The sequence below is a fragment of the Schistocerca piceifrons genome, chromosome 3 (genome assembly GCF_021461385.2).
Source record: "Schistocerca piceifrons isolate TAMUIC-IGC-003096 chromosome 3, iqSchPice1.1, whole genome shotgun sequence".
Taxonomy (NCBI): Eukaryota; Metazoa; Arthropoda; class Insecta; order Orthoptera; family Acrididae; genus Schistocerca; species Schistocerca piceifrons.
The window spans coordinates 292038758-292052210 of NC_060140.1; the positions used below are offsets into that span (position 1 = coordinate 292038758).

Sequence of the window (13453 nt, forward strand, 5' to 3'; positions counted from 1 at the left end):
ATTGGCATTGGTGGGAGGGGGTCCAGGTAGCACAGGCTGTGAAGCAGTCATTGAAATGAAGATCATTGTGTTGGACCGTGTGCTCAGCAACAGTTTGGTCCAGCTGTTTCTTGACTACAGTTTGTCGGTGGCCATTCATGTTGGATGGACACCTTGTTGACTGTCATGCCCACATAGAACACAGCCCAATTGTTGCAGCTTAGCTTGTAGATCACATGACTGGTTTTACAGGTAGCCCTGCCTTTGATGGGATGGGTGATGCTCGTGAATGGATGGGAGTAGGTGGTAGTGGGCAGCTGTATGGGACAGGTCTTGCTTCTAGGTCTATTGCAAGGATATGAGACATGAGACAAGGGCTTGAGGGCAGGGGGTTGACTAGGGATAGATGAGGATACTGTGTAAGTTCAGTGGGTGGCAGAATACCACTGCAGAAGGGGTTGGGAGGATTGTGGGTAAGACATTTCTCATTTCAGGGCACGATGAAAGGTTGTGAAAACCCTGGCAGAGAATGTGATTCAACTGCTCCAGTTCTGGATGGTATTGAGTCATGAGGGGAATTTTCCTCTGTGGCTGCGTGGTGAGACTTTGGGAAGTAGTGTGTAACTGGAGAGATAAGGCATGGGAGATCTGTTTTTTACAGGGTTGGGAGGGTAATTACAGCCTGTGAAAGCCTCAGTGAGACCCTTTGTATATTTCAAAAGGAACTGCTCATTCCCTTAGATGCGATGGCCACAGGTAGCTAGGCTGTATGGAAGGGACTTCTTGGTATGGAATGGTAGGCAGTTGTCGAAGTGGGTGTATTGCTAGTGGTTGCTAGATTTCATATGGACAGAGGTACTGATGTAGCCATCTTTGAGGTTGAGGTCACCATCTAGAAAGTTGACTTGTTGAATTGAGGAGGATCAGGTGAAGTGAATAATGGGGGGGGGGGGGGGGAGGCAAGTGGTGCGGTTGTGGAAGAGTCTGGACAGTGTGTCTTCACCCTTGATCCAGATCGTAAAGATGTCATCAGTGAATCCGAACCAGGTGAGGCATTTGGGATTCTGTGTGGTTAAAAATGATTTCTCTAGATGCCCCGTGAGTAGGTTGGCATAGGATGGTACTATGTGGGTGTCCATTGATTTACCACATATTTGTTTGTAGATGATGCCTTCAAAGGAGAAGTAATTGTGGGTGAGGGTATAGCTGGCCACACAGTGGTATTCCTCCACCCACCCTTTGTTCACCCCTACTCAACACTTGCTCCAACAACTTGCCTCATGGCTCATATCCCTATAATAGACCCAGATGCAAGACCTATCTGATATAGCCTCCCAGCACCAACAACTCCAGTCCAGTCATAAGCATCACCCATCCCACCAAAGGCAGGGCTACCTGTGAAACGAGTCACATGACCTGCCTGGGCATGACAACCAACGAGCTGCCTGCCTGCCTGCATGAATGACCACCGACAAACTACAAACTGTGCCAAGAAACAGCTAGACTACCCACTTGCCGAGCAGGCTGGCAAACATAAAATTCTTCATTTCAATGACTGCTTCACCAACACCAGCTTTTCTGAGTTACACTTTGGGAACTCTCCCTGCAATCTATCCTACATTCCTGTAACCCTACTGGCCTGAACCTTCGTTAGTCACTGTCCTTCACCCACTTATCCTGTCCCCTGTTCTCATTCTAGCACTACACAGTCTTCTATTCCACCACTGCAGCCAGTCTTCTTTCCTACCCCACCCCCCATCCCCCCTCGGTCTTTCTAACCTCTTAACCTCCCGACTGTTCTTAGCTGCCCTGTCATCTTCCCATCTCAGCCCTGTATGCTCCCACAGCCAGCACTTCACTCTTCACTTTACCGTTCCCCACCCCTACTTTGTATACTTCCCCCTTCCTGTCCCAACCCCCCCCCCCCCCCCCCCCCTCATGCAGATAGCTTCTCGTATCGTGGACTGTTGCTCTGTCTGGCTTTGGCACCCAGAGACAGTGGTGTGTATGTTATCTAGTTCAGAAGAAGCCTTTTTGATAGAAAGCGTACCTGCTTAGCAGTCTTTTGTTTTGCTTGTTTGCGAGTCAACATCTCCACTATATGGTGAGTAGTAATCTATCCTTTTCATAATAAAGGCAAAAATTCAGAGCAACGTATTATGAATTAAACAAGAACCACATACTGAGGATGAAACTGTTAAACCAGTAACAGCAGAATTTCAGTTCTTGAAGACATGGTCTGTTATTTTGAGCATTGTTGATCTCACAGTACACAGGTTATCATGCATACATGTTACACCTGTCAAATAATTGTCTATATGCCTCAATACACACCCTATAGGCTCTTATCTTATTATCGTTATTCTTATGTAAGAGATGCAATTGTTGCACTGTCTTCCATGAACACTGTTTCTCTAAATTTACTCCTCAAGAGTGTTTTGTAAGAACATCAGCCTCCTACCCCCCCCCCCCCCCCCCCCCCCCCCCAAAGATTTTCGTGTAATTACCCTGAGCATCTCTTACACTTTTGTATAGGCTGTATTGTTATTTACTGATCCTAGCAGTATTTGAATTCATCTGTTCACCCAGATGTCTTGTATGTTGTTGATTATAGAGATGGAACGCTCATTGTTCCCAGAATCTACCAGCAAATACCATCTCGTAACGTGACCCCTAGTTATGCTCATTCAACATACCAAGTGGACATACCATTAAAGCCATTCTACATTTTCTTATGATCAGACAGCTATTTTACTTTAATTTTTATAACTTCATCATCAGCTGACAGTCTAAAAATTCTGGTAGGTACACCTGATTAATCACAAACTGCAAATACTAGCGAGCAGTCCTACTACACTTTTCTGGGGCACACCCAATGTCAATTTTGGTTTTGTTGAACGTTCACTGTCCATTATAACATAATGGATATAGTTTCTTAAAATTCTTTGAGCAAATCATGTATGTGATCATGTCTTGTCTACCTGCTGACATTGTGGTTTTGTGTTAGTTTCCATCTTTCTATATTTCAAACGGCATCAATTTTTTCACGTGCAGCTAATATTTCATGTGTGAAAACAGCAGCCTGTGTTTCACACAAACAATTTTACCTGAATACTTGCTGATTCTTTGACATAGGTTTCTTTCCTTCCAGCAACCAATGAGAATTAGTGATACTGGATTGTAAATCTGTGTATTTATTCTCTTACAGTATTTATATTAAAAAAAATGACTTACATTCTTTACAATATAAGGATTATTTGTAGCTAATCCCTTACTCTTCAATGGTTCAGAAAGATCAGGCCTATTTGTAAGTAGGAGTTCTAAAATATTTATGTTGTATGCAGATTGCTGGACTAGTTTTTCAAGGCAGTTATCTTGTGTGTTAAGCAGTACTTTGCAAGATTATGCATACAATACAGTCAGTCTTCCCAGTATATTAAATTTATCCTGTAACATTAATATATATACAGGGTGTTTTCTATACTGTGAATTTTGGGCTGTCTTTAAGTAACTCTGTGACTTAATCTGGTGATAAGTAGAAACATATGACTAATAACGTGATTCCACCCTTTGGTTACTCTTGTCCATACGAGTTCATAGTTGGCATCATTTTGGACCTTGTTAGTCCTAATGTTTTTGTTTGTTGCTGTAAACACTGTATCTCTTAGGAAGTCTAATCTATCTTTCATTATGTATGCTCCACATATTGTTGGAAATTTCCCTGCTTTCTTCTCTGTATTTCAATCAACTCTTGTATGTTAGTGTTATGTGAGTGAGATTGTTTCCTGCAAAGAAGCTAGGCATAGTTCTGAGTGTTTGCTGTAAAACCTTTAGCATTAACAACTGATATTTTAGTATACTCACACTCTACATTTGTTATCCACTCAGTTTTAACAATTGGTTTCTCAGATTTCGAATTCTACTTGAGATATCAAAAGCTTTTTTGACTTACTTGGGATAACTCTTCAATTGGCAACTGGGTAATGCATGTCCGTGAGTCTCCAGCCCTGCTTGTCACAAAACAAAGCGTCTTGTTTAGGTCCTACACTTGTTACCTGGCCACAGAGCATCATTTAGTTCTCGGAAGAATGCTGCAAATTATCAGCTGTGCTTAGGTGTATGAGTGAGATAAGCAGCTGTCTTCACTACCTCTGCTAGTCTCCAGAAAGAACTGAGGACAGTGTCAGTTCCAAGGTAACTGATGTTGTTGTTGAGCTATTATTTGCAATTAAATGCAGTCCGTACTTCTGATTGTTCCATAGATGGCCTCATGTATTTGGCAGAAGATTCCTCCCAAACTACATAAAGAGTGCACATTGAATTCTTTCACGAAAATAGGCCATTACATAGTTAAAGATTAAGCTGCTTTCCTAGAGCGAAATAGGCAATGACCACTGGCTCCAAGTCAGTATCGTATCACCATCTGGCAGTGCATCAAACCCATTCATGTGCATTTGTGTGCATGACAGTTCTATATACCAAGCATGATCAACTTACTGCCATCATGTGGTGAGAAGTCAAAGTATTACATGGACAGCAGTGGCATGTAGTATTCTCTGGTTTGCTTTTGTGTGAGAAATGCTTAATTTCAGACTATGAGTGATGTTACCCTTATGTTGTGAACTTCTGCATCCTGAAATAATGTTAACATAAACTTTGTAGTTTTAATCAATATGGACTTCATCACTGCTGCAGCAACATGATGAATTCTGTAAACTTTGATGTTTTCAGCTTTCTACTATATATTACATTGCTTCTTATGTTACAATATCACTTCATATACTATTCGTGTTTATTTATTCACTATGTCATTATATCCATTCTGTTTGGCACTAGTTAAAAATAGTTCTTTATGAACCTGAAAGATGATGTCAGCTAGATTGTCAGTGGTGCTGCTCAAACCCCCACTCCGTTACTCCAAGCTGGGATGCTGCAGCAGGAAACAGTGTCACAGTAAAACTACTATCATCATCTCACCTTGAAGACATGTGGCATCCATCCATACCAGTTCATATGCACAAACAATAACAAAACTTCCGAACAGTTTGTGATTTGAAAGTATTTAGCTAAGAAAAATACTTGTAACTGTCACAACCATCATTAATCAGTCAAGTAGACATTATGTAATGTACCACTTTACCAAATTGATATGTTAACACCACAGGCAACATGAAATTTGTAACCATAGGACACTATCCTGCCACTCTACCACTTCCCTAATTCACAGCAACTGGCCCTGTGAAACAAATTTTTATTTGTGACCAGTAGCCACCTTCCACAAGTATTCACAATTCATAACTTCACCTATTGGTACAAGTAGCACTTATGACAACATGAATCTATGCTATAAAATTCATACACAAGAGCTTAGTTTCCATAAACAAGCAAAGAATAAAAGAAATGAGCGGTTGACACTAATGCACAGAGACAACATACATGGGATGTGTGTTTCCACTGTAATAATAATTGTGATTGGCTCAACTTCCTGATGCAAGTCCCTAAGCTGATTTGTTTTTCCACTCACAGATAGGTAATACAATCAGTAAACAAAAATTATTTACTCAAACTGAGTACTGTGGTCAGCTGCCACTGCTAAAGCTTTCATTACTATATGATTTAAGAGATGACTGTAGCAAGTTTTTGTTTTTTCATGAGAGCCGAATCTGCCTATTGAAAGTTATTTTCAAATGCACTGTTACCTAGAGAATAATAGCTACTGGAGTGTTAAAGAAATATACAGTTTCAACTCTGAGCAGTGTGTTGTGGGGAGGTAAAGTCTACAGTGACCATCCCCACCTGATGTTTGTTTGTGAAACACTGAACAGTGCTGAATGCAACATGATCACCCAGTCCATTCTGTAGCAATTTCTAAAATGTCTGGGAGGTGTCTTCTAGCAGAACAATGTTCATTCACACACTTCTCATACTACCCAACAATCTTCCATAGATGTCCTGTAGCTCCAATGGTCAGCACAATCAGTAGTCCTGTTCCCCATTTAGCAGGTTGAGGGGAATGACAGGATGACATGTGGTATGATCTGCATTACTAGCAACATTCATCAACCAGTTGTGATGATAAGTAGAAGTAGCAGGAACAATGTCTCTCAAGATGATGACAGTTCTGTGACCATTTCTATGCACAATTTCAACACTGCATTGTACCTGGAGATAGTGACAAGATACTGAAATTGTTACTCAAGATGATCCATCCACTCCTGCATGATCTTATGATTATGATTGTATACATTATACAACATGTATAACATATTCATCTGTATTGATCTGTATTGGACCACTGCTTCAAGGTCTTCCCCCCCCCCACTAATGTGTAATGCTTTAGGATGGCTGACAACCTCAGTATCTGAAACCATCCATTCAGTACACGGGACAGTATAGTGAGGGAGGGAGAGGGGAAAGAGCATGTCAGTAGCAGAGACACCTTCAAACATATTATAGGACTGCTACTTTTCACAATATGTATAAATGACCTAGTTGATAATGTTAGAATTCCAGAAGGATTTTTGATGGTGATGCATGAAAGAACATTTCAGTTGTTTATTACAGATAAACTATAAAAGATACAAACACATTGCTCATGTCACTGGATAGAGGGAAATACAAAGTTTTGACACAGCTGTGCTGCTGTTTGTTTGTAGCTACATGGTGACTACACCACAAGAGAAAATCATTTTTGTGTGTTGGATTTTTGCACAAAGTCATTCCATTGCTCAAACGCAACATGCATTCTGCCATCAATTCAGCAAGAAGCCGCCTCTGCACAAACAGATTTATGACTGGCATACAAAATTCTTGTAAGTTGGTTGCATATGCAAAGAGAGGAGCATTGGTCAGCCACTCATGTCTGATGAAAATGTTGAGTGTATCTGAGATGCATTCACACAGAGTCCTCAGAAGGCCACAAGACAGGCAGGCCAGGAGCTTCAACTTCCTCAGACAACAGTGTGTTGTGTTCTGAAACAACACCTACATATGACTCCTTGATAGTTGCAGTTACTGCAGCAATTGCATCCATGACCATAACAGAAGATGCAAATTATGCATTTCAATTCTGCAGGAAATAGGAAGACACTTTTTCCAAATGACCCATGGACAAATGTAAAGTAAACCTACATATCGTAAGAATATGGGTGTCACAAAATCCTGGCATTGTCATCGAGACTCACAGAAATTGAATGCATTTTCTGCCATTTCTGTTCACAAAGTTTATAGACTTTCCCTTTTGTGGAGAAAACTGTGACAGGAATGTCGTACCTGGATAGGCTGCAAAATGCCAGGTCACCAGACTTCACACCTCGCGATTTTGTTCTGTTGGGGTAAATAAAAGACAGTCTTTGTCCCATCTATAGCAGCTACTCTTCAAGTGCTGAAACATCAAATTGTTGAAGCTGTTGATTCAATAAACTGGGACCTGTTGATTTGGGTGTGGAATGAAATGAAGTACATGTGTTGAGTGCATGGTATTAGTGTCTGTGCAAACATAAAACTCTGGGCCTTCCTCTATCCAGTGACATGTGTTTCTGTCTTTCATTGTTTGTCTTTAACAAAAAAATGGACTTTTTTCTTTCTTTTTGAATCACTCTGTATGTAGAGAAGTCATAGTGCTACAAAAGTGTAGTGAAATGCAGGAAGACACTAGAGAATCAATGTTTGGTGCAGGAGTTGGCAGTTGGCCATTAACATAAACAAATGTAATGTATCGTGCATAAAAGACCCATTATTGTAAGATTATAAGATTGCAGAACAATCATTGGCAGCATTCCCATTCATTAAATATCTAGGAGTATATGTTGTTGTGGTCTTCAGTCCTGAGACTGGTTTGATGCAGCTCTCCATGCTACTCCATCCTGTGCAAGCTTCTTCACCTCCCAGTACCTACTGCAGCCTACATCCTTCTGAATCTGCTTAGTGTATTGATCTCTTGGTCTCCCTCTACAATTTTTACCCTCAACACTGCCCTCCAATACTAAATTGGTGATCCCTCGATGTCTCAGAACATGTCCTACCAACCGATCCCTTCTAGTCAAGTTGTGCCACAAGCTCCCCTTCTCCCTAATTCTATTCAATACCTCCTCATTAGTTATGTGATCTACCCATCTAATCTTCAGCATTCTTCTGTAGCACCACATTTCGAAAGCTTCTATTCTCTTCTTGCCTAAACTATTTATCGTCCACGTTTCACTTCCATACATGGCTACACTCCATACAAATACTTTCAGAAAAGACTTCCTGACATTTAAATCTATACTCAATGTTAACAAATTTTTCTTCTTCAGAAATGCTTTCCTTGCCATTGCCAGTCTACATTTTATATCCTCTCTACTTCAACCATCATCAGTTATTTTGCTTCCCAAATAGCAAAACTCCTTTACTACTTTAAGTGTCTCATTTCCTAATCTAATTCCCTCAGCATCACCCGACTTAATTTGACTACATTCCATTATCCTCATTTTGCTTTTGTTGATGTTCATCTTATACCCTCCTTTCAAGACACTGTCCATTCCGTTCAACTGCTCTTCCAAGTCCCTTGCTGTCTCTGACAGAATTACAATGTCATCAGCGAACCACAAAGTTTTTATTTCTTCTCCATAGATTTTAATACCTACTCCGAACTTTTCTTTTGTTTCCTTTATTGCTTGCTCAATATATAGATTGAATAACATCAGGGATAGGCTACAACCCTGCCTCACTCCTTTCCCAACCACTGCTTCCCTTTCATACCCCTCGACTCTTGTAACTGCCATCTGGTTTCTGTACAAATTGTAAATAGCCTTTCGCTCCATGTATTTTACCCCTGCCACCTTCAGAATTTGAAAGAGAGTTTTCCAATCAACATTGTCAAAAGCTAGAAACGTAGGTTTGCCTTTCCTTAATCTTTCTTCTAAGATAAGTCGTAGGGTCAGTATTGCCTCACGTGTTCCAACATTTCTATGGAATCCAAACTGATCTTCCACAAGGTCAGCTTCTACCAGTTTTTCTATTTGTCTGTAAAGAATTCGCGTTGGTATTTTGCAGCTATGACTTATTAAACTGATAGTTCGGTAATTTTCACATCTGTCAACACCTGCTTTCTTTGGGATTGGAATTATTATATTCTTCTTGAAGACTGAGGGTATTTCGCCTGTCTCGTACATCTTGCTCACCAGACGGTAGAGTATATGTAGAGAGCTGATTAAAGTAGAAAGGAAGATCCTTGTTTGACCAATATTTGAATATTGCATGGTGTACATACAGAGGAGTGAAGTGGAATGACCACATATAAAACTAATTACAGGTAAGTCAGATCCACACAGATTCCTCAGGAAGTTAGTCCATCCACAAAGGAGGTAGCTTACAAAACCCTTGTTTGACCAACACTTGAATATTGCTCATCAGTCTGGGATCTGTACCTGATGGGATAGATAAAAGAAGTAGAGAATATCCAAAGAGCATCATGTTTCATTACAGATACATTTAATAAGAGCAAAAGTGTCATGAGGATGCGCAGCCTCCTGCAGTGGGAGACGTTACAAGCGAGGCGTTCTGCATCATGGTGAGGTTCACTATTAAAATTCCAAGAGTGTACTTTCCTAGAAAAGTCAGCTAATATATTGCTTCCTGTTGCAAGTATCTCGCAAAAGTCCAAGAAAGAAAAATAGAGATTTTAGCCCACAGGGGGCAGTGGTACACAAAGCACCATCCATCACACACCATAAAGTGGTTTGCGGAGTACAAATGTAGGGATAGATATCGTAACCATCCATAGACAGTGATAAAACCACCCAAATTATATGAATTTCCCAAGACATATAAGGAATGGACATTACTGTGGTTAGTAATAAGCACTATCGGTTATCTTATTAGTTGTTTATTGTAAAGTATGATTTTTCTCCCCCAACTAAAATACAGAATTCTTCAAAAATAATAATCTGATTTTACTAGATTATACTTTCTACATGAATGAAGATAGAACGAGGGAAACCAAACTTCCACCTAGGCTAACAATTTTTCATTTTTGAAAGAACCATCTGATATTACAAGGATATATGTTTTACATGCATGCTCATGAAACGGTGGGGAACTTTTCACAATAAGGTTTAGGGTCGAAATTTTTGTTAACCTTTGATGTACGTTCAATGTGCCCTCCAACAGATGCACAACAAACATCCAAATGATTGTCAATCATGTCCCACAATTTTGTGAACATGGAGTGAGGTCAGGCATCCTCGGAGCTCACTGGTACAATGAGAGATCCATACACCTCTTATGTTGTAGTAGGTGCAGCACTGTAGTCTTGACTCAGCACACACTGGGTAACGAGTAAGCAAACTATCTGCACCAGCAATGTCTCTACCACCAATAACATAAACCATCAACTTACAACTGGCACAAAGGTAAACATGTAGTTTCAATGAACACATTAAAATTTACTCCAAGTTTATATCTTCATCGTGGATAAAAATAGTGTCTCACATGTTCAGATGAATCTTTGTGAAGCACACTATATAATGTATTTCTCTGCATTTGCTTCTTTCAGCACTGTACACTTTGTGCTTAGTTTTCTAACTTCCTTGAACCTATAAAAATTATGGTTTTATAATTTCTGCAAAACAGGACATTTAATGCAATATGAATTTCCTTCCATAGGCATTTTCTTACTTTTTTGAACAAAAGATAATTGTTTGAGGGCAAATGTAAAGAATGGAATTGGTGAAATAGCAGTTTGAAACTCATGGTCATTCCATTTCAGAACTGCAGTTCAAGGTTATAAAATAGTAATGCACTAATGTGTAGTGACAAAAATTGTTCCTTGGCAATGTGAACAGATTTATTTTTTATTTTTAGCAGATATTGTATCATTAAATTGACACAAAAACAGAAAATTTTACCAAAGATTTTGCATCTGTTCATATGGCAGTGCTTAGCATCCACTGAGTTTTACATGTTTCTGTACTCAATGTCCTGTTGGCACTTGGTGGAATGTTGTGAAACTGAATAGACTGTCCCACAAGGTCATTATCACAACTCTCGAGACCGTGACTGTCCTTCACTCATCAGCACATCATCTCAAGGATTTTCTCAGGCAGTCCAAAATAGAAAAACTTTGTTTAAAATGTGTTCTATTTTATTGGATGTTGCTCCACAGAACTGAAGGAATGGCATGTGCTGATTGTCTTTATTTCCCCTTTCATGTTACATTTTATTGTGTGTTCATAACTGTCTTTCAGTTTATGCATTTGTCATTAATATTGCTCATGAAACTATTGATTCAAGTGCACCCACATTGTAAGTGACAAAACACAGTTCACAGTTCAGTGAAATTAATGGTCTCAGACAAGTTATCTGGATGGTGAAAAGGATCACTTGTAAAGTTTTTAGCTGTACGATAGAGATAAAGTTATTGTATTTTAACAACAACAGTACTCCAGTAAGCACAAAAAATAAATATCACAATTTAAAGGTGCTAGGCCCTTTTCTGCTGAACTCTTTGAATATGTGATCCCATTTGGATCATTTCCCAAAAATGAGAAAAGAAAATTACCTGAAACAAACAATACACAAGTACACTTAAAATATTAAACACACACACACTCTTTTGATCATGAATGGACCTCTATACCACAAATACAAGGGGGTAGACAAAATTCCAAAATTTTGGTGATCACATCAAAGAAGTTGACCTGTGACCATGAAACTTCATGATCTTATAAGTTCTTTATGACATATTCACTTTTCAGGGCTACACATTGATGACTGATGTATGACTTGGAGGAGACCTTGATTTTTAGGAGTCTGCATATGCCTGTTCAGGAAATACCTGCCACCACACAATGGTTTCTTCAGTCAAGGAAAGAAGAAGAAGACATCACTGGGCACTTCAGGAGAATATGGGGGGATGAGGCAAAATTTGATAGCTGAAAGAAGGAGCATGTTTGTGTTTTGTGTCGAATGGGCTGAGGTCTTGTAGTGGGGCAACACCATCCTTGGACAGTTTCCCATCACACTTTGTCCCTGTAGTGTTTTGTAAACTGAGGACATTTTGGTAGGATACTTGTATGATGGTTTGTCAGCTATGAATATAATCGATTAGTATTATACCATGGCAGGGCCAAAAATACTCAATGTCACCTTGCCCAGTGATGGTTGGTGGGAGTTCACCTTTTTCAGTGGTGGTGAATCCATGTTTCCACATCTTATTCTGCACCTTTCTCTCAGGTCACAGTGAAACACCCAGCACAATGGTGATTAGGTTGTTAAAGAAGCCATCTGGATCGGACTGACACAACTGCTTCAGTCTTCCTTTTTTTACCTCAAGTCTGCAAGCTTTCCGAATGGTCATGAGTAGTTATGAAACCAGGCAGGCAGCAGTCTTTGTTGTGTTCAAAAAGTTGTGCACTTGTTGAAAACTGATGCATGAATGGTCCGACATTTTGTTCTTTGTCATTCAGACTTGGTTGACCACACTAGAACTGTCTCCACCATCTAGCTACTGCATCATTTGAGAGTAAATAGTTGCAGTACACCTCCTCCAATGCACGATGAATTTATTCAGGACATATATATGCGGACAAGGAAAAAAATTCCTGGATTTCCCAGTTAAAATTACATGTTCTCTCAGGTGAAAATACATTTTTTCCATGTTAAGTGACAGTTTACTTTTCCCTGAAACTGTAATATTTATCAATTCATTGCATTGTTATGGTTTTATACACTGGCGTAGAATCTCCCGGCACTTTACAAAATGAAACTTAGGGGAAAAAAAACATGTTTTGGGAAGATCTGTGACGTGCAGCAACAAGTATGCTGCATATTTTCGTATTAAGGAAGTATAAATTTGAATTTCACCAAACATCACATGTTACTTTCGGAAGCATTAAAATCGTGATTTCGATGTGCTTCTGTAAGCCAGCCATAGCTCATTTCACGTGATCTTGCCAGCCAATGATGGTGGATATTCAGAGCACAGGACACTTGATGTAGACAGCCAAATGCAACTTCACTGTTAAGTAGCACGACCACACAAGTAGGAAAAGTTAATGGTTTAACATAACATAGTATTGCTACAAGAAAAGCAAAGCTTTCGCTTATAATATTGGCCTTGAAGATTAACAAGCTGCAACAGAATCTAAGCTTTCACATATAATGTTGATCTTTTTTGCGCTGTTTCACTTTAAAATACATCACACAAATGTACCAGTAACATTTTTAATAATGACATAAATGATTAATATCTTGCTTGAAATTCTTCTAATGGTCATCCTAAAATAATAATTGATTTTGAGAGTCAAACGCTATGTAATTTAAGAAATTCATCGTACATTCTCGCGAAAAGGAAATTTACTTTTAAAGTAACACGCTTTTCAAACTACCGTGCCCAATATTTTCCCACGACCTTTTAGAAATAGGTTCCTTTTAGCAGTTGCCAGAGGGCCAGATAATAGACGTCACTGCGCTTGTGCAGCTACGATGATGCAGG

General features: G+C 39.5%; 1 protein-coding gene across 6 annotated transcripts in view; it reads left to right on the plus strand.

Moving 5' to 3' along the window:
- LOC124789556 (N-acetyltransferase 9) overlaps nt 1–13453 on the plus strand; it is an 87227-nt gene that overhangs the window by 64140 nt on the left and 9634 nt on the right. The window lies entirely within an intron of this gene.